We start from the raw sequence: 15,936 nt of genomic DNA, 5'->3' as shown, positions 1-15,936 counted from the left end.
GTGTGCGAACTATAATAGGTGCGATCATACCAGCACTAATGCACCGGTGGTGGACGAAATTGTGATCACTATTTTGTGCCTTTTGGTATCATTGTAAAATTATGGAATTTAAGAAATTGGCATGAGTGGACACAATTCCGTTCAACTAACCAGCAAGTGTACTGGGTCGTCCAAGTAATACCTTACGTGAGTAAGGGTCGAATCCACAGAGATTATTGGTTTGAAGCAATCAATGCTTATTTTATTAATCTTAGTCAGGAGGCTAAAGAAGTTATTTGGATTTATTTGTAAAAAGCCAAACTACAAATTTCATAAAATTGTAAGTTAAAATAATAGAGTTACTTGATTTTCAGTACTGGGGAATATGTTGGAGTTTTGGAGATGCTTTGTCCTCTGACTTCAACTCTTCCTTGAAATCCTCTTCTCACACGCAGGTTCCTTCCATGGCAAGCTCTATGTAGGGTGTCACCGTTGTCAGTGGCTACTTCCCATCCTCGCAGTGAAAACTATGCTCACGCACTCTGTCACAGTACGGCTAATCACCGGTTGGTTCCCGCTCCTACTGGAATAGAATCACTCTTTTGCGTCTGTCACTAACGCCCAGCAGGTTAAAGTTTGAAGCACGTCACAGTCATTCAATCCCGGAATCCTACTCGGAATACCACAGACAAGGTTTAGACTTTCCGGATTCTCATGAATGCCGCCATCAATCCGGCTTATACCACGAAGATTCTGTTGGGGAATCTAAGAGATATTCATTCAATCTGATGTAGAACGGAGGTGGTTGTCAGGCACACGTTCATGGGTTGAGGAAGGTGATGAGTGTCACAGATCATCACCTTCTCCACAGTTAAGCGCGAATAAACATCTTAGATAAGAACAAGCGTGTTTGAATGGAAAACAAAGGAATTGTATTAAATCATCGAGACGCTGCAGAGCTCCTCACCCCCAACAATGGAGTTTAGAGACTCATGCCGTCACAAAGTATGTAATTCAGATCTGAAAATGTCATGAGGTACAAGAAATGTCTGTAAAAGTTGTTTAAATAGTAAACTAATAACCTAGGGTTACAGAAAATGAATAGACTAAGATAATTGGTGCAGAAATCCACTTCTGGGGCCCACTTGATGTGTGCTGGGGCTGAGACTAAAGCTTTCCACGTGCAAAGGCCTTTCTTGGCGTCAAACTTCAGGTTATGACGTGTTTTGGGCGTTCAACTCCGGATCATGACGTTTTTCTGGCGTTTAACTCCAGACAGCAGCATGAACTTGGCGTTTAACGCCAAGTTACGTCGTCTATCCTCGCTCAAAGTATGGACTATTATATATTGCTGGAAAGCCCTGGATGTCTACTTTCCAACGCCGTTGAGAGCGCGCCAATTGGACTCCTGTAGCTCCAGAAAATCCATTTCGAGTGCAGGGAGGTCAGGATCCAACAGCATCAGCAGTCCTTTTTCAGCCTAAGTCAGATTTTTGCTCAGCTCCCTCAATTTCAGTCAGAAAATACCTGAAATCACAGAAAAACACACAAACTCATAGTAAAGTCCAGAAATATGATTTTTGCCTGAAAACTAATATTATTCTACTAAAAACTAACTAAAACATGCTAAAATCTACATGAAATTACCCCCAAAAAGCGTACAAAATATCCGCTCATCACAACACCAAACTTAAACTGTTGCTTGTCCTCAAGCAACTAGATGAATAAAATAGGTTTTAACAGAAATAAAGAAGTAATAATATTCTCGAATTTTAAATGAAGCTCAGATTCTTATTAGATGAGCGGGGCTTGTAGCTTTTTGTCTCTGAACAGTTTTGGCATCTCCCTGTATCTTTAAATTTTCAGAATGATTGGCATCCTTAGGAACTCAGAATTTCGGATAGTGTTATTGACTCTCCTAGTTAAGCATGTTGATTCTTGAACACAGCTACTTATGAGTCTTGGCCGTGGCCCTAAGCACTTTGTCTTCCAGTATTACCACCGGATACACAAATGCCACAGACACATAACTGGGTGAACCTTTTCAGATTGTGACTCAGCTTTGCTAAAGTCCCCAGTTAGTGGTGTCCAGAGCTCTTAAGCACACTCTTTTGGATCACGACTTTAACCACTCAGTCTCAAGCTTTTCACTTGGACTTTCATGACACAAGCACATGGTTAGGGACAGCTTGATTTAGCCGCTTAGGCCTGGATTTAACTTCCTTGGGCCCTCCTATCCATTGATGCTCAAAGCCTTGGATCCTTGCTACCCTTGCCTTTTGGTTTTAAGGGCTATTGGCTTTTTCTGCTTGCTTTTTCTTTTTCTTTCTTTTCTTTTTTTTTTCGCCTCTTTTTTTTTTTCACAGCTTTTTCTTGCTTCAAGAATCAATTTCATGATTTTTTTCAGATCATCAATAACATTTCTCTTTGTTCATCATTCTTTAGGAGCCAATATTCATCAAATTCAAAGTACATATTATGCACTGTTCAAGCATTCATTCAGAGAACAAAAAGTATTGCCACCACATATAATTAATTATAAATTTTATTATTAAGAACTCGAAAAATATAGATTACTTCTTTATTCTAAAAAAAATCTACTACTTTATTCATGCCTAATGATGATGAGAAAAATAAATTATAGCTTAATTGGAAATAAAATCAAAATAGACATACTAATTACTACTACTACTATATAACTTCTAAGGTAAAATCCTATAATCATACTATCACAGAGTTAAAGCTGGAATTAGAACTTAACAACCTGTATTTTGGGAAGTGGATGTTCCTCTAGTCTGTGGGGTGCCTTCAAGAATTAATTTCTGACGCTTCAGCTCCCTTAAGTTCACATCCTTGCTCTTCCTGTTCTCTTAGGTGCCATGATCTTAATGAGTTTTAGCTCAGTGATCATGGCAAATCACACCAAACTTAGAGGTTTGCTTGTCCTCAAGCAAAAGAAAGGAAAGGAGAGGAGTAGAAGGAAAGGCATTTTTCAAATAAAGATAAGATGAGTCGAAAAAGATATGAGAAGAAATTAAAAATATTTGAAAAAAAATTGGATTGGAAAAAGATTTATGTTTATGAATTAAGATACATTTGATATTTTTGAAAAAAAGGATTTTAGAAATTAGGGTTCTTAGAAAACCAATTTGATTTTGAAGGATGACATTTTGAAACATGTTTATGCAAGAAATCATGAATTGAAACTTAAAAACTTTGAAAAATTATGAAGAAAAACGAATTGTACCTCCTCCCATCATCCTGGCGTTAAACGCCCAACTGGTGCATGGTTTGGGCGTTTAACGCCCACATGTTGCTTCTTCTGGGCGTTCAACGCCCATGTGATGCTTCTTTCTAGCGTTGAACGCCAGGAAGTCCTTCTTTACTGGGCGTTTTTCTAAACGCCCAGAATGCTAGCAGATTGGCGTTAAACGCCCAGAAGGTGCATCTTTCTGGCGTTTAACGCCCAGAAGATGCTCCTTTCTGGCGTTTAACGCCCAGAAGGCTACCCTTACTGGCGTTAAACGCCCAGTGGGTGCTTCTTTTGGGCGTTTAACGCCCAAAGTATTTCTTACTGGCTTTTTCACGCCAGTGAGCTTCCAAATTTCTCTGTAACTCTGTGACTTCAACCAATTGCTATTTCACCTTTGAAGAGACTCTAGCATCTACCTGTAAAACTTGATCAAAAATAAAATAAAATAAAATAAAATTTTGTGAATGGCTGGGTTGCCTCCCAGCAAGCGCTTCTTTAATGTCATTAGCTGGACTGAGTTTTAATCAAGTCTCAGTTTTGAGCATTCTTGCTCAAAATTGCCTTCAAGATAATGTTTGACTCTTTGTCCATTAACAATGAACTTTTTGTTAGAGTCATTATCCTGAAGCTCTATGTATCCATATGGTGATACGTTTGTAATGACATATGGACTTCTCCACCGGGATTTTAATTTCCCAGGGAATAATCTGAGCCTAGAATTGAATAGCAGAACTTTCTGCCCCGGATCAAAGACTCTGGATGACAATTTCTTATCATGCCATCTTTTCGCTTTCTCTTTGTAAATCTTTGCATTTTCGAAAGCATTGAGTCTAAATTCCTCTAGCTCTGATTCGAGACTCTCAGCCATATTGACCTCTCTTACCAGAGAGTCAACAATATCAACACTCATGCAGTCATTTGGGGTGTCTGGATGTTGCATGGCTTTAACAACATTCAGCCTGAACTCTTCCTCATTGACTCTCAAGGTTACTTCCCCTTTTTGGACATCAATGAGGGTTCGGCCAGTTGCTAGGAAAGGTCTTCCTAGAATGAGGGTTGCACTCTTGTGCTCCTCCATTTCCAGCACCACAAAGTCAGTAGGAAAGGCAAATGGCCCAACCTTGACTATCATGTCCTCAATCACGCCTGATGGGTATTTAATGGAGCCATCAGCAAGTTGAAGACATATCCTGGTTGGTTTGATTTCTTCAGTTAAACCAAGCTTTCTGATAGTAGATGCAGGTATTAGGTTGATACTTGCCCCAAGATCGCATAAAGCTTGCTTGGTACAAACACCTTCTAATGTGCATGGTATCATAAAGCTCCCAGGATCTTTAAGCTTCTCAGGTAAGCTTTTTAGAATGACTGCACTGCATTCTTCAGTGAGGTAAACTGTTTCAGTTTCCCTCCAATCCTTCTTATGACTTAATATCTCTTTCATGAACTTAGCATAAGAAGGTATTTGCTCAAGTGCTTCTGCAAACGGAATCTTTATTTCAAGAGTTCTGAGATAGTCTGCAAAGCGGGCAAATTGCTTATCCTGTTCCGCTTGGCGGAGTTTTTGAGGATAAGGCATTTTGGCTTTGTATTCCTCAACTTTAGTTGCTGCAGGTTTATTACCTACAGAAGTGGGTTGGGAAGCCTTTTTAGAAGGATTGTTATCAGCACTTGTATGTGACTGAGCACCCACTGGCGTTTGAATACCAGGGGTGGAAGCTGGGGTGGCGTTAAACGCCACCTCCCTGCTTGTTTCTGGCATTTGAACGCCAGAACCATGTTTCTTTTGGGCGTTCAACGCCAGATCCATGCTTGTTTCTGGCGTTGAACGCCAGGAATGAGCATGGTTTGGGCGTTCAGCACCAGCTTTGTCCCTTTCTGGGCTCGGACTGTCTTCAGGAGGATTTTGAGTATCCACTTGTTTATTTCTTGGTTTCCTGCTGCTTTGAAGTGAGGTATTTAATGTTTTCCCACTTCTTAATTGAACTGCTTGACATTCTTCTGTTATTTGTCTTGACAGTTGTTTTTCTGTCTGCTTTAATTGTACTTCCATGTTCCTGTTAGCCATTCTTGTTTCCTGTAACATTTCCTTGAATTCGGCTAGCTGCTGAGTTAGAAAGTCTAATTGCTGATTAAACTCATTAGCCTGATCCACTGGACTGAGTTCTGCAGTTACTGTTTTAGCTTCTTCTTTCCTGAAAGATTCATTGCTTAAGTACAGATGTTGATTTCTGGCAACTGTATCAATAAGCTCTTGAGCCTCTTCAATTGTTTTTCTCATATGTATAGATCCACCAGCTGAGTGGTCTAGAGAAATCTGAGCTTTTTCTGTAAGCCCATAGTAGAAGATGTCTAATTGCACCCATTCCGAAAACATTTCAGAGGGGCATTTTCTTAGCAACTCTCTGTATCTCTCCCATGCATCATAAAGGGATTCATTATCTCCTTGTTTGAAGCCTTGGATGCTTAGCCTTAGCTGTGTCATCCGTTTGGGAGGGAAATAGTGATTCAGGAATTTTTCTGACAGCTGTTTCCATGTTTTTATGCTGTTCTTAGGTTGGTTGTTTAACCACCTCTTAGCTTGATCTTTTACAGCAAATGGAAACAGTAGTAATCTGTAGACATCCTGATCCACTTCCTTATCATGTACTGTATCAGCAATTTGCAGAAATTGTGCCAGAAACTCTGTAGGTTCTTCATGTGGAAGACCAGAATACTGGCAGTTTTGCTGCACCATGATAATGAGCTGAGGATTCAGCTCAAAGCTACTAACTCCAATGGAAGGTATACAGATACTACTCCCATATGAAGCAGTAGTGGGGTTAGCATATGACCCCAGAGTCCTCTTGGACTGTTCATTCATAGGTGCTTCCATGTTGGACCAAAAGAAAGAGTATATATGTTGATATTATTTATTTTATAAAAATTTAATTTTTTTTTATAAAATAAAAACGAAATAAATAAAAGAAAGTGGAAATATTTTGAAATTGAAAATTGAATTTTTATAAAAGATTTTCGAAAAAAAAATGTTCAAAATTAGTTAGAAAAATAAAAATTTTTGAATTTTGAATTTTATGATGAAAGAGAAAAAACACACAAAAGACACAAGACTTAAAATTTTTAGATCTAATGCTCCTTAATTTTCGAAAATTTTTGGAGGGAAAACACCAAGGAACACCAAACTTACAAATTTTAAGATCAAGACACAAGAAAAACTCAAGAACACCTTGAAGATTCACAAGAACACCAAGAACAAAAGAAAGAACACCAAACTTAAAATTTTTAGAAAACTTTAAGAAAATTTTCGAAAATTATAAAAATTAATAATAAAACACCAAACTTGGAGTTTGGCACAAGATTAAATCAAGAAAAATTATTTTTGCAAAAGATTTTTAAAAGTATTGGTGCTCCCTTGTCAAGAATATGACCCTTCTATTCTAGCCAAATGGGCAGAAAAGGTAACAATTGTTCTGGGCAGGTATATTCTTTTTGAAAGACTAATGCTTTGGATTAGTAAAAGAAAAACAAGAAAAGATACAGAATAAGAAAAACTCAAGATCAAACAAGAAAAATAAACAAGAACAACTTGAAAATCAATGAAGAACAAAGACACAAGTCGAAAATTTTAAAGAAAAATATGAGACATGCAATTGACACCAAACTTAGAACAAGACACTAAAACTCACGAAAATTAAGAATAAAAACGCAAAATAAATTATTCCTAATCTAAGAAATAAAATAAACCTTCAATTGTCCAAACTCAATAATCCCCGGCAACGGCGCCAAAAACTTGGTGGACGAAATTGTGATCACTATTTTGTGCCTTTTGGTATCATTGTAAAATTATGGAATTTAAGAAATTGGCATGAGTGGACACAATTCCGTTCAACTAACCAGCAAGTGTACTGGGTCGTCCAAGTAATACCTTACGTGAGTAAGGGTCGAATCCACAGAGATTATTGGTTTGAAGCAATCAATGCTTATTTTATTAATCTTAGTCAGGAGGCTAAAGAAGTTATTTGGATTTATTTGTAAAAAGCCAAACTACAAATTTCATAAAATTGTAAGTTAAAATAATAGAGTTACTTGATTTTCAGTACTGGGGAATATGTTGGAGTTTTGGAGATGCTTTGTCCTCTGACTTCAACTCTTCCTTGAAATCCTCTTCTCACACGCAGGTTCCTTCCATGGCAAGCTCTATGTAGGGTGTCACCGTTGTCAGTGGCTACTTCCCATCCTCGCAGTGAAAACTATGCTCACGCACTCTGTCACAGTACGGCTAATCACCGGTTGGTTCCCGCTCCTACTGGAATAGAATCACTCTTTTGCGTCTGTCACTAACGCCCAGCAGGTTAAAGTTTGAAGCACGTCACAGTCATTCAATCCCGGAATCCTACTCGGAATACCACAGACAAGGTTTAGACTTTCCGGATTCTCATGAATGCCGCCATCAATCCGGCTTATACCACGAAGATTCTGTTGGGGAATCTAAGAGATATTCATTCAATCTGATGTAGAACGGAGGTGGTTGTCAGGCACACGTTCATGGGTTGAGGAAGGTGATGAGTGTCACGGATCATCACATTCTCCACAGTTAAGCGCGAATAAACATCTTAGATAAGAACAAGCGTGTTTGAATGGAAAACAAAGGAATTGTATTAAATCATCGAGACGCTGCAGAGCTCCTCACCCCCAACAATGGAGTTTAGAGACTCATGCCGTCACAAAGTATGTAATTCAGATCTGAAAATGTCATGAGGTACAAGAAATGTCTGTAAAAGTTGTTTAAATAGTAAACTAATAACCTAGGGTTACAGAAAATGAATAGACTAAGATAATTGGTGCAGAAATCCACTTCTGGGGCCCACTTGATGTGTGCTGGGGCTGAGACTAAAGCTCTCCACGTGCAAAGGCCTTTCTTGGCGTCAAACTTCAGGTTATGACGTGTTTTGGGCGTTCAACTCCGGATCATGACGTTTTTCTGGCGTTTAACTCCAGACAGCAGCATGAACTTGGCGTTTAACGCCAAGTTACGTCGTCTATCCTCGCTCAAAGTATGGACTATTATATATTGCTGGAAAGCCCTGGATGTCTACTTTCCAAGGCCGTTGAGAGCGCGCCAATTGGACTCATGTAGTTCCAGAAAATCCATTTCGAGTGCAGGGAGGTCAGGATCCAACAGCATCAGCAGTCCTTTTTCAGCCTAAGTCAGATTTTTGCTCAGCTCCCTCAATTTCAGTCAGAAAATACCTGAAATCACAGAAAAACACACAAACTCATAGTAAAGTCCAGAAATATGATTTTTGCCTGAAAACTAATATTATTCTACTAAAAACTAACTAAAATATGCTAAAATCTACATGAAATTACCCCCAAAAAGCGTACAAAATATCCGCTCATCAACCGGATCCCATCAGAACTCCGCAGTTAAGCGTGCTTGGGCGAGAGTAGTACTAGGATGGGTGACCTCCTGGGAAGTCCTCGTGTTGCACCTCTTTTTTTTTTTTTTTTTTTTTTAACGTCGTGCCGACCTTCATTCTTTAAATGACGCTATCCCGAGTAGGACACCTAAGGGCGAGCCGCAATGGCCTCATCCTCGACAGGCACCTACGGTACCCGCAAGGCTTCGCGGATAGTGTTACGCTCTCTCGCGCCGCATGGTTAACAAAATTGTGTGTGCGAACTATAATAGGTGCGATCATACCAGCACTAATGCACCGGATCCCATCAGAACTCCGCAGTTAAGCGTGCTTGGGCGAGAATAGTACTAGGATGGGTGACCTCTTGGGAAGTCCTCGTGTTGCACCACTTTTTTTTTTTTAACGTCGTGCCGACCTTCATTCTTTAAATGACGCTATCCCGAGTAGGACACCTAAGGGCGAGCCGCAATGGCCTCATCCTCGACAGGCACCTACGGTACCCGCAAGGCTTCGCGGATAGTGTTACGCTCTCTCGCGCCGCATGGTTAAAAAATTGTGTGTGCGAACTATAATAGGTGCGATCATACCAGCACTAATGCACCGGATCCCATCAGAACTCCGCAGTTAAGCGTGCTTGGGCGAGAATAGTACTAGGATGGGTGACCTCTTGGGAAGTCCTCGTGTTGCACCACTTTTTTTTTTTTTAACGTCGTGCCGACCTTCATTCTTTAAATGACGCTATCCCGAGTAGGACACCTAAGAGCGAGCAGCAATGGCCTCATCCTCGACAGGCACCTACGGTACCCGCAAGGCTTCGCGGATAGTGTTACGCTCTCTCGCGCCGCATGGTTAACAAAATTGTGTGTGCGAACTATAATAGGTGCGATCATACCAGCACTAATGCACCGGATCCCATCAGAACTCCGCAGTTAAACGTGCTTGGGCGAGAATAGTACTAGGATGGGTGACCTCCTGGGAAGTCCTCGTGTTGCACCTCTTTTTTTTTTTTTTTTAACGTCGTGCCGACCTTCATTCTTTAAATGACGCTATCCCGAGTAGGACACCTAAGGGCGAGCCGCAATGGCCTCATCCTCGACAGGCACCTACGGTACCCGCAAGGCTTCGCGGATAGTGTTACGCTCTCTCGCGCCGCATGGTTAACAAAATTGTGTGTGCGAACTATAATAGGTGCGATCATACCAGCACTAATGCACCGGATCCCATCAGAACTCCGCAGTTAAGCGTGCTTGGGCGAGAATAGTACTAGGATGGGTGACCTCTTGGGAAGTCCTCGTGTTGCACCACTTTTTTTTTTTTTTTAACGTCGTGCCGACCTTCATTCTTTAAATGACGCTATCCCGAGTAGGACACCTAAGGGCGAGCCGCAATGGCCTCATCCTCGACAGGCACCTACGGTACCCGCAAGGCTTCGCGGATAGTGTTACGCTCTCTCGCGCCGCATGGTTAACAAAATTGTGTGTGCGAACTATAATAGGTGCGATCATACCAGCACTAATGCACCGGATCCCATCAGAACTCCGCAGTTAAACGTGCTTGGGCGAGAATAGTACTAGGATGGGTGACCTCCTGGGATGTCCTCGTGTTGCACCTCTTTTTTTTTTTTTTAACGTCGTGCCGACCTTCATTCTTTAAATGACGCTATCCCGAGTAGGACACCTAAGAGCGAGCCGCAATGGCCTCATCCTCGACAGGCAACTACGGTACCCGCAAGGCTTCGCGGATAGTGTTACGCTCTCTCGCGCCGCATGGTTAACAAAATTGTGTGTGCGAACTATAATAGGTGCAATCATACCAGCACTAATGCACCGGATCCCATCAGAACTCCGCAGTTAAACGTGCTTGGGCGAGAATAGTACTAGGATGGGTGACCTCTTGGGAAGTCCTCGTGTTGCACCACTTTTTTTTTTTAACGTCGTGCCGACCTTCATTCTTTAAATGACGCTATCCCGAGTAGGACACCTAAGGGCGAGCCGCAATGGCCTCATCCTCGACAGGCACCTACGGTACCCGCAAGGCTTCGCGGATAGTGTTACGCTCTCTCGCGCCGCATGGTTAACAAAATTGTGTGTGCGAACTATAATAGGTGCGATCATACCAGCACTAATGCACCGGATCCCATGTCCTCGTGTTGCACCTCTTTTTTTTTTTTTAACGTTGTGCCGACCTTCATTCTTTAAATGACGCTATCACGAGTAGGACACCTAAGGGCGAGCCGCAATGGCCTCATCCTCGACAGACACCTACGGTACCCGCAAGGCTTCGCAGATAGTGTTACGTTCTCTCGCCCCGCATGGTTAACAAAATTGTGTGTGCGAACTATAATAGGTGCGATCATACCAGCACTAATGCACCGGATCCATCAGAACTCCGCAGTTAAGCGTGCTTGGGCGAGAGTAGTACTAGGATGGGTGACCTCCTGGGAAATCCTCGTGTTGCACCACTTTTTTTTTTTAACGTCGTGCCGACCTTCATTCTTTAAATGACGCTATCCCGAGTAGGACACCTAAGAGCGAGCCGCAATGTCCTCATCCTCGACAGGCACCTACGGTACCCGCAAGGCTTCGCGGATAGTGTTACGCTCTCTCGCGCCGCATGGTTAACAAAATTGTGTGTGCGAACTATAATAGGTGCGATCATACCAGCACTAATGCACCGGATCCCATCAGAACTCCGCAGTTAAACGTGCTTGGGCGAGAATAGTACTAGGATGGGTGACCTCCTGGGAAGTCCTCGTGTTGCACCTCTTTTTTTTTTTTTTTTTTTAACGTCGTGCCGACCTTCATTCTATAAATGACGCTATCCCGAGTAGGACACCTAAGGGCGAGCCGCAATGGCCTCATCCTCGACAGGCACCTACGGTACCCCAAGGCTTCGCGGATAGTGTTACGCTCTCTCGCGCCGCATGATTAACAAATTGTGTGTGCGAACTATAACAGGTGCGATCATACCAGCACTAATGCACCGGATCCCATCAGAACTCCGCAGTTAAGCGTGTTTGGGCGAGAATAGTACTAGGATGGGTGACCTCTTGGGAAGTCCTCGTGTTGCACCACTTTTTTTTTTTAACGTCGTGCCGACCTTCATTCTTTAAATGACGCTATCCCGAGTAGGACACCTAAGGGCGAGCCGCAATGGCCTCATCCTCGACAGGCACCTACGGTACCCGCAAGGCTTCGCGGATAGTGTTACGCTCTCTCGCGCCGCATGGTTAAAAAAATTGTGTGTGCGAACTATAATAGGTGCGATCATACCAGCACTAATGCACCGGATCCCATCAGAACTCCGCAGTTAAACGTGCTTGGGCGAGAATAGTACTAGGATGGGTGACCTCCTGGGAAGTCCTCGTGTTGCACCTCTTTTTTTTTTTTTTTTTTTTTAACGTCGTGCCGACCTTCATTCTTTAAATGACGCTATCACGAGTAGGACACCTAAGGGCGAGCCGCAATGGCCTCATCCTCGACAGACACCTACGGTACCCGCAAGGCTTCGCAGATAGTGTTACGCTCTCTCGCGCCGCATGGTTAACAAAATTGTGTATGCGAACTATAATAGGTGTGATCATACCAGCACTAATGCACCGGATCCCATCAGAACTCCGCAGTTAAGCGTGCTTGGGCGAGAGTAGTACTAGGATGGGTGACCTCCTGGGAAGTCCACGTGTTGCACCTCTTTTTTTTTTTTTTTTTTTTTTTTTTTTTTTTTTTTAACGTCGTGCCGACCTTCATTCTTTAATGACGCTATCCCGAGTAGGACACCTAAGGCGAGCCGCAATGGCCTCATCCTCGACAGGCGCCTACGGTACCCGCAAGGCTTCGCGGATAGTGTTACGCTCTCTCGCGCCGCATGGTTAACAAAATTGTGTGTGCGAACTATAATAGGTGCGATCATACCAGCACTAATGCACCGGATCCCATCAGAACTCCGCAGTTAAACGTGCTTGGGCGAGAATAGTACTAGGATGGGTGACCTCTTGGAAGTCCTCGTGTTGCACCACTTTTTTTTTTTTAACGTCGTGCCGACCTTCATTCTTTAAATGACGCTATCCCGAGTAGGACACCTAAGGGCGAGCCGCAATGGCCTCATCCTCGACAGGCACCTACGGTACCCGCAAGGCTTCGCGGATAGTGTTACGCTCTCTCGCGCCGCATGGTTAACAAAATTGTGTGTGCGAACTATAATAGGTGCGATCATACCAGCACTAATGCACCGGATCCCATCAGAACTCCGCAGTTAAACGTGCTTGGGCGAGAATAGTACTAGGATGGGTGACCTCCTGGGAAGTCCTCGTGTTGCACCTCTTTTTTTTTTTTTTTTTTTTAACGTCGTGCCGACCTTCATTCTTTAAATGACGCTATCCCGATAGGACACCTAAGGCGAGCCGCAATGGCCTCATCCTCGCAGCACCTACGGTACCCGCAAGCTTCGCGGATAGTGTTACGCTCTCTCGCGCCGCATGGTTAACAAAATTGTGTGTGCGAACTATAATAGGTGCGATCATACCAGCACTAATGCACCGGATCCATCAGAACTCCGCAGTTAAGCTGCTTGGGCGAGAATAGTACTAGGATGGGTGACCTCTGGGAAGTCCTCGTGTTGCACCACTTTTTTTTTTTTTTTTAACGTCGTGCCGACTTCATTCTTTAAATGACGCTATCCGAGTAGACACCTAAGGGCGACCGCAATGGCCTCATCCTCGACAGGCACCTACGGTACCCGCAAGCTTCGCGGATAGTGTTACGCTCTCTCGCGCCGCATGGTTAACAAAATTGTGTGTGCGAACTATAATAGGTGCGATCATACCAGCACTAATGCACCGGATCCCATCAGAACTCCGCAGTTAAGCGTGCTTGGGCGAGAATAGTACTAGGATGGGTGACCTCTTGGAAGTCCTCGTGTTGCACCACTTTTTTTTTTTTTAACGTCGTGCCGACCTTCATTCTTTAAATGACGCTATCCCGAGTAGGACACCTAAGGGCGAGCCGCAATGGCCTCATCCTCGACAGACACCTACGGTACCCGCAAGGCTTCGCAGATAGTGTTACGCTCTCTCGCGCCGCATGGTTAACAAATTGTGTGTGCGAACTATAATAGGTGCAATCATACCAGCACTAATGCACCGGATCCCATCAGAACTCCGCAATTAAGCGTGCTTGGGCGAGAGTAGTACTAGGATGGGTGACCTCCTGGGAAGTCCTCGTGTTGCACCTCTTTTTTTTTTTTTTTTTTAACGTCGTGCCGACCTTCATTCTGTAAATGACGCTATCCCGAGTAGGACACCTAAGGGCGAGCCGCAATGGCCTCATCCTCGACAGGCACCTACGGTACCCGCAAGGCTTCGCAGATAGTGTTACGCTCTCTCGCGCCGCATGGTTAACAAAATTGTGTGCGAACTATAATAGGTGCGATCATACCAGCACTAATGCACCGGATCCCATCAGAACTCCGCAGTTAAGCGTGCTTGGGCGAGAGTAGTACTAGGATGGGTGACCTCCTGGGAAGACCTCGTGTTGCACCTCTTTTTTTTTTTTTTTTAACGTCGTGCCGACCTTCATTCTTTAAATGACGCTATCCCGAGTAGGACACCTAAGGGCGAGCCGCAATGGCCTCATCCTCGACAGGCACCTACGGTACCCGCAAGGCTTCGCGGATAGGTTACGCTCTCTCGCGCCGCATGGTTAACAAAATTGTGTGTGCGAACTATAATAGGTGCGATCATACCAGCACTAATGCACCGGATCCCATCAGAACTCCGCAGTTAAGCGTGCTTGGGCGAGAATAGTACTAGGATGGGTGACCTCTTGGGAAGTCCTCGTGTTGCACCACTTTTTTTTTTTTTTAACGTCGTGCCGACCTTCATTCTTTAAATGACGCTATCCCGAGTAGGACACCTAAGGGCGAGCCGCAATGGCCTCATCCTCGACAGGCACCTACGGTACCCGCAAGGCTTCGCGGATAGTGTTACGCTCTCTCGCGCCGCATGGTTAACAAAATTGTATGTGCGAACTATAATAGGTGCGATCATACCAGCACTAATGCACCGGATCCCATCAGAACTCCGCAGTTAAGCGTGCTTGGGCGAGAATAGTACTAGGATGGGTGACCTCTTGGGAAGTCCTCGTGTTGCACCACTTTTTTTTTTTTTAACGTCGTGCCGACCTTCATTCTTTAAATGACGCTATCCCGAGTAGGACACCTAAGGGCGAGCCGCAATGGCCTCATCCTCGACAGGCACCTACGGTACCCGCAAGGCTTCGCGGATAGTGTTACGCTCTCTCGCGCCCCATGGTTAACAAAATTGTGTGTGCGAACTATAATAGGTGCGATCATACCAGCACTAATGCACCGGATCCCATCAGAACTCCGCAGTTAAACGTGCTTGGGCCGAGAATAGTACTAGGATGGGTGACCTCCTGGGAAGTCCTCGTGTTGCACCTCTTTTTTTTTTTTTTTTTTAACGTCGTGCCGACCTTCATTCTTTAAATGACGCTATCCCGAGTAGGACACCTAAGGGCGAGCCGCAATGGCCTCATCCTCGACAGGCACCTACGGTACCCGCAAGGCTTCGCGGATAGTGTTACGCTCTCTCGCGCCGATGGTTAACAAAAGTAGTCGAACTATAATAGTGCGATATACCAGCACTAATGCACCGGATCCATCAGAATCGCAGTTAAGCGTGCTTGGGCGAGAATAGTACAGGATGGGTGACCTCGGAAGTCCTCGGTTGCACCACTTTTTTTTTTTTTAACGTGGCCGACTTCATTCTTTAAATGACGCTATCCCGAGTAGGACACCTAAGGGCGAGCCGCAATGGCCTCATCCTCGACAGGCACCTACGGTACCCGCAAGGCTTCGCGGATAGTGTTACGCTCTCTCGCGCCGGCATGGTTAACAAAATTGTGTGTGCGAACTATAATAGGTGCGATCATACCAGCACTAATGCACCGGATCCATCAGAACTCCGCAGTTAAACGTGCTTGGGCCGAGAATAGTACTAGGATGGGTGACCTCCTGGGAAGTCCTCGTGTTGCACCTCTTTTTTTTTTTTTTTTAACGTCGTGCCGACCTTCATTCTTTAAATGACGCTATCCCGAGTAGGACACCTAAGGGCGAGCCGCAATGGCCTCATCCTCGACAGGCACCTACGGTACCCGCAAGGCTTCGCGGATAGTGTTACGCTCTCTCGCGCCGCATGGTTAACAAAATTGTGTGTGCGAAACTATAATAGTGCGATCATACCAGCACTATGCACCGGACCCATCAGAACTC

The 15,936-nt window shown here is 44.1% G+C and overlaps 20 non-coding genes and 2 pseudogenes across 20 annotated transcripts; all 22 read left to right on the top strand.

The window, feature by feature from the left end:
• The first annotated feature begins 8,606 nt into the window (after nt 1–8,606).
• LOC112699524 (5S ribosomal RNA) lies at nt 8,607–8,724 on the top strand (annotated as a pseudogene).
• Nucleotides 8,725–8,919: 195 nt separating this feature from the next.
• LOC112698646 (5S ribosomal RNA) lies at nt 8,920–9,038 on the top strand. The gene has a single exon (XR_003151791.1). It is a non-coding gene; the product is annotated as a 5S ribosomal RNA (ribosomal RNA).
• A 184-nt stretch (nt 9,039–9,222) lies between these two features.
• On the top strand, nt 9,223–9,341 carry LOC112698645 (5S ribosomal RNA). Its single transcript, XR_003151790.1, has one exon. It is a non-coding gene; the product is annotated as a 5S ribosomal RNA (ribosomal RNA).
• Nucleotides 9,342–9,527: 186 nt separating this feature from the next.
• On the top strand, nt 9,528–9,646 carry LOC112698588 (5S ribosomal RNA). Its single transcript, XR_003151737.1, has one exon. It is a non-coding gene; the product is annotated as a 5S ribosomal RNA (ribosomal RNA).
• Nucleotides 9,647–9,835: 189 nt separating this feature from the next.
• Nucleotides 9,836–9,954, top strand: LOC112698644 (5S ribosomal RNA). Its single transcript, XR_003151789.1, has one exon. It is a non-coding gene; the product is annotated as a 5S ribosomal RNA (ribosomal RNA).
• Nucleotides 9,955–10,142: 188 nt separating this feature from the next.
• On the top strand, nt 10,143–10,261 carry LOC112698845 (5S ribosomal RNA). The gene has a single exon (XR_003151979.1). It is a non-coding gene; the product is annotated as a 5S ribosomal RNA (ribosomal RNA).
• Nucleotides 10,262–10,448: 187 nt separating this feature from the next.
• Nucleotides 10,449–10,567, top strand: LOC112698782 (5S ribosomal RNA). Its single transcript, XR_003151920.1, has one exon. It is a non-coding gene; the product is annotated as a 5S ribosomal RNA (ribosomal RNA).
• Nucleotides 10,568–10,993: 426 nt separating this feature from the next.
• Nucleotides 10,994–11,111, top strand: LOC112699008 (5S ribosomal RNA). Its single transcript, XR_003152134.1, has one exon. It is a non-coding gene; the product is annotated as a 5S ribosomal RNA (ribosomal RNA).
• A 184-nt stretch (nt 11,112–11,295) lies between these two features.
• On the top strand, nt 11,296–11,414 carry LOC112698587 (5S ribosomal RNA). The gene has a single exon (XR_003151736.1). It is a non-coding gene; the product is annotated as a 5S ribosomal RNA (ribosomal RNA).
• Nucleotides 11,415–11,604: 190 nt separating this feature from the next.
• On the top strand, nt 11,605–11,723 carry LOC112698823 (5S ribosomal RNA). Its single transcript, XR_003151958.1, has one exon. It is a non-coding gene; the product is annotated as a 5S ribosomal RNA (ribosomal RNA).
• Nucleotides 11,724–11,907: 184 nt separating this feature from the next.
• LOC112698586 (5S ribosomal RNA) lies at nt 11,908–12,026 on the top strand. The gene has a single exon (XR_003151735.1). It is a non-coding gene; the product is annotated as a 5S ribosomal RNA (ribosomal RNA).
• A 194-nt stretch (nt 12,027–12,220) lies between these two features.
• LOC112698539 (5S ribosomal RNA) lies at nt 12,221–12,339 on the top strand. Its single transcript, XR_003151690.1, has one exon. It is a non-coding gene; the product is annotated as a 5S ribosomal RNA (ribosomal RNA).
• Nucleotides 12,340–12,546: 207 nt separating this feature from the next.
• LOC112699030 (5S ribosomal RNA) lies at nt 12,547–12,664 on the top strand. Its single transcript, XR_003152155.1, has one exon. It is a non-coding gene; the product is annotated as a 5S ribosomal RNA (ribosomal RNA).
• A 185-nt stretch (nt 12,665–12,849) lies between these two features.
• On the top strand, nt 12,850–12,968 carry LOC112698585 (5S ribosomal RNA). The gene has a single exon (XR_003151734.1). It is a non-coding gene; the product is annotated as a 5S ribosomal RNA (ribosomal RNA).
• A 188-nt stretch (nt 12,969–13,156) lies between these two features.
• Nucleotides 13,157–13,272, top strand: LOC112699454 (5S ribosomal RNA; annotated as a pseudogene).
• A 184-nt stretch (nt 13,273–13,456) lies between these two features.
• On the top strand, nt 13,457–13,574 carry LOC112698984 (5S ribosomal RNA). Its single transcript, XR_003152110.1, has one exon. It is a non-coding gene; the product is annotated as a 5S ribosomal RNA (ribosomal RNA).
• Nucleotides 13,575–13,759: 185 nt separating this feature from the next.
• On the top strand, nt 13,760–13,878 carry LOC112698638 (5S ribosomal RNA). The gene has a single exon (XR_003151783.1). It is a non-coding gene; the product is annotated as a 5S ribosomal RNA (ribosomal RNA).
• Nucleotides 13,879–14,067: 189 nt separating this feature from the next.
• On the top strand, nt 14,068–14,186 carry LOC112698340 (5S ribosomal RNA). Its single transcript, XR_003151498.1, has one exon. It is a non-coding gene; the product is annotated as a 5S ribosomal RNA (ribosomal RNA).
• A 188-nt stretch (nt 14,187–14,374) lies between these two features.
• Nucleotides 14,375–14,493, top strand: LOC112698643 (5S ribosomal RNA). Its single transcript, XR_003151788.1, has one exon. It is a non-coding gene; the product is annotated as a 5S ribosomal RNA (ribosomal RNA).
• Nucleotides 14,494–14,680: 187 nt separating this feature from the next.
• Nucleotides 14,681–14,799, top strand: LOC112698642 (5S ribosomal RNA). Its single transcript, XR_003151787.1, has one exon. It is a non-coding gene; the product is annotated as a 5S ribosomal RNA (ribosomal RNA).
• Nucleotides 14,800–14,985: 186 nt separating this feature from the next.
• LOC112698880 (5S ribosomal RNA) lies at nt 14,986–15,105 on the top strand. Its single transcript, XR_003152013.1, has one exon. It is a non-coding gene; the product is annotated as a 5S ribosomal RNA (ribosomal RNA).
• Nucleotides 15,106–15,584: 479 nt separating this feature from the next.
• Nucleotides 15,585–15,703, top strand: LOC112699191 (5S ribosomal RNA). Its single transcript, XR_003152306.1, has one exon. It is a non-coding gene; the product is annotated as a 5S ribosomal RNA (ribosomal RNA).
• The last annotated feature ends 233 nt before the right edge of the window (nt 15,704–15,936 follow it).

The sequence above is a fragment of the Arachis hypogaea genome, chromosome 6 (assembly GCF_003086295.3).
Source record: "Arachis hypogaea cultivar Tifrunner chromosome 6, arahy.Tifrunner.gnm2.J5K5, whole genome shotgun sequence".
Taxonomy (NCBI): Eukaryota; Viridiplantae; Streptophyta; class Magnoliopsida; order Fabales; family Fabaceae; genus Arachis; species Arachis hypogaea.
This window is presented reverse-complemented; position numbering and strand designations above follow the sequence as displayed.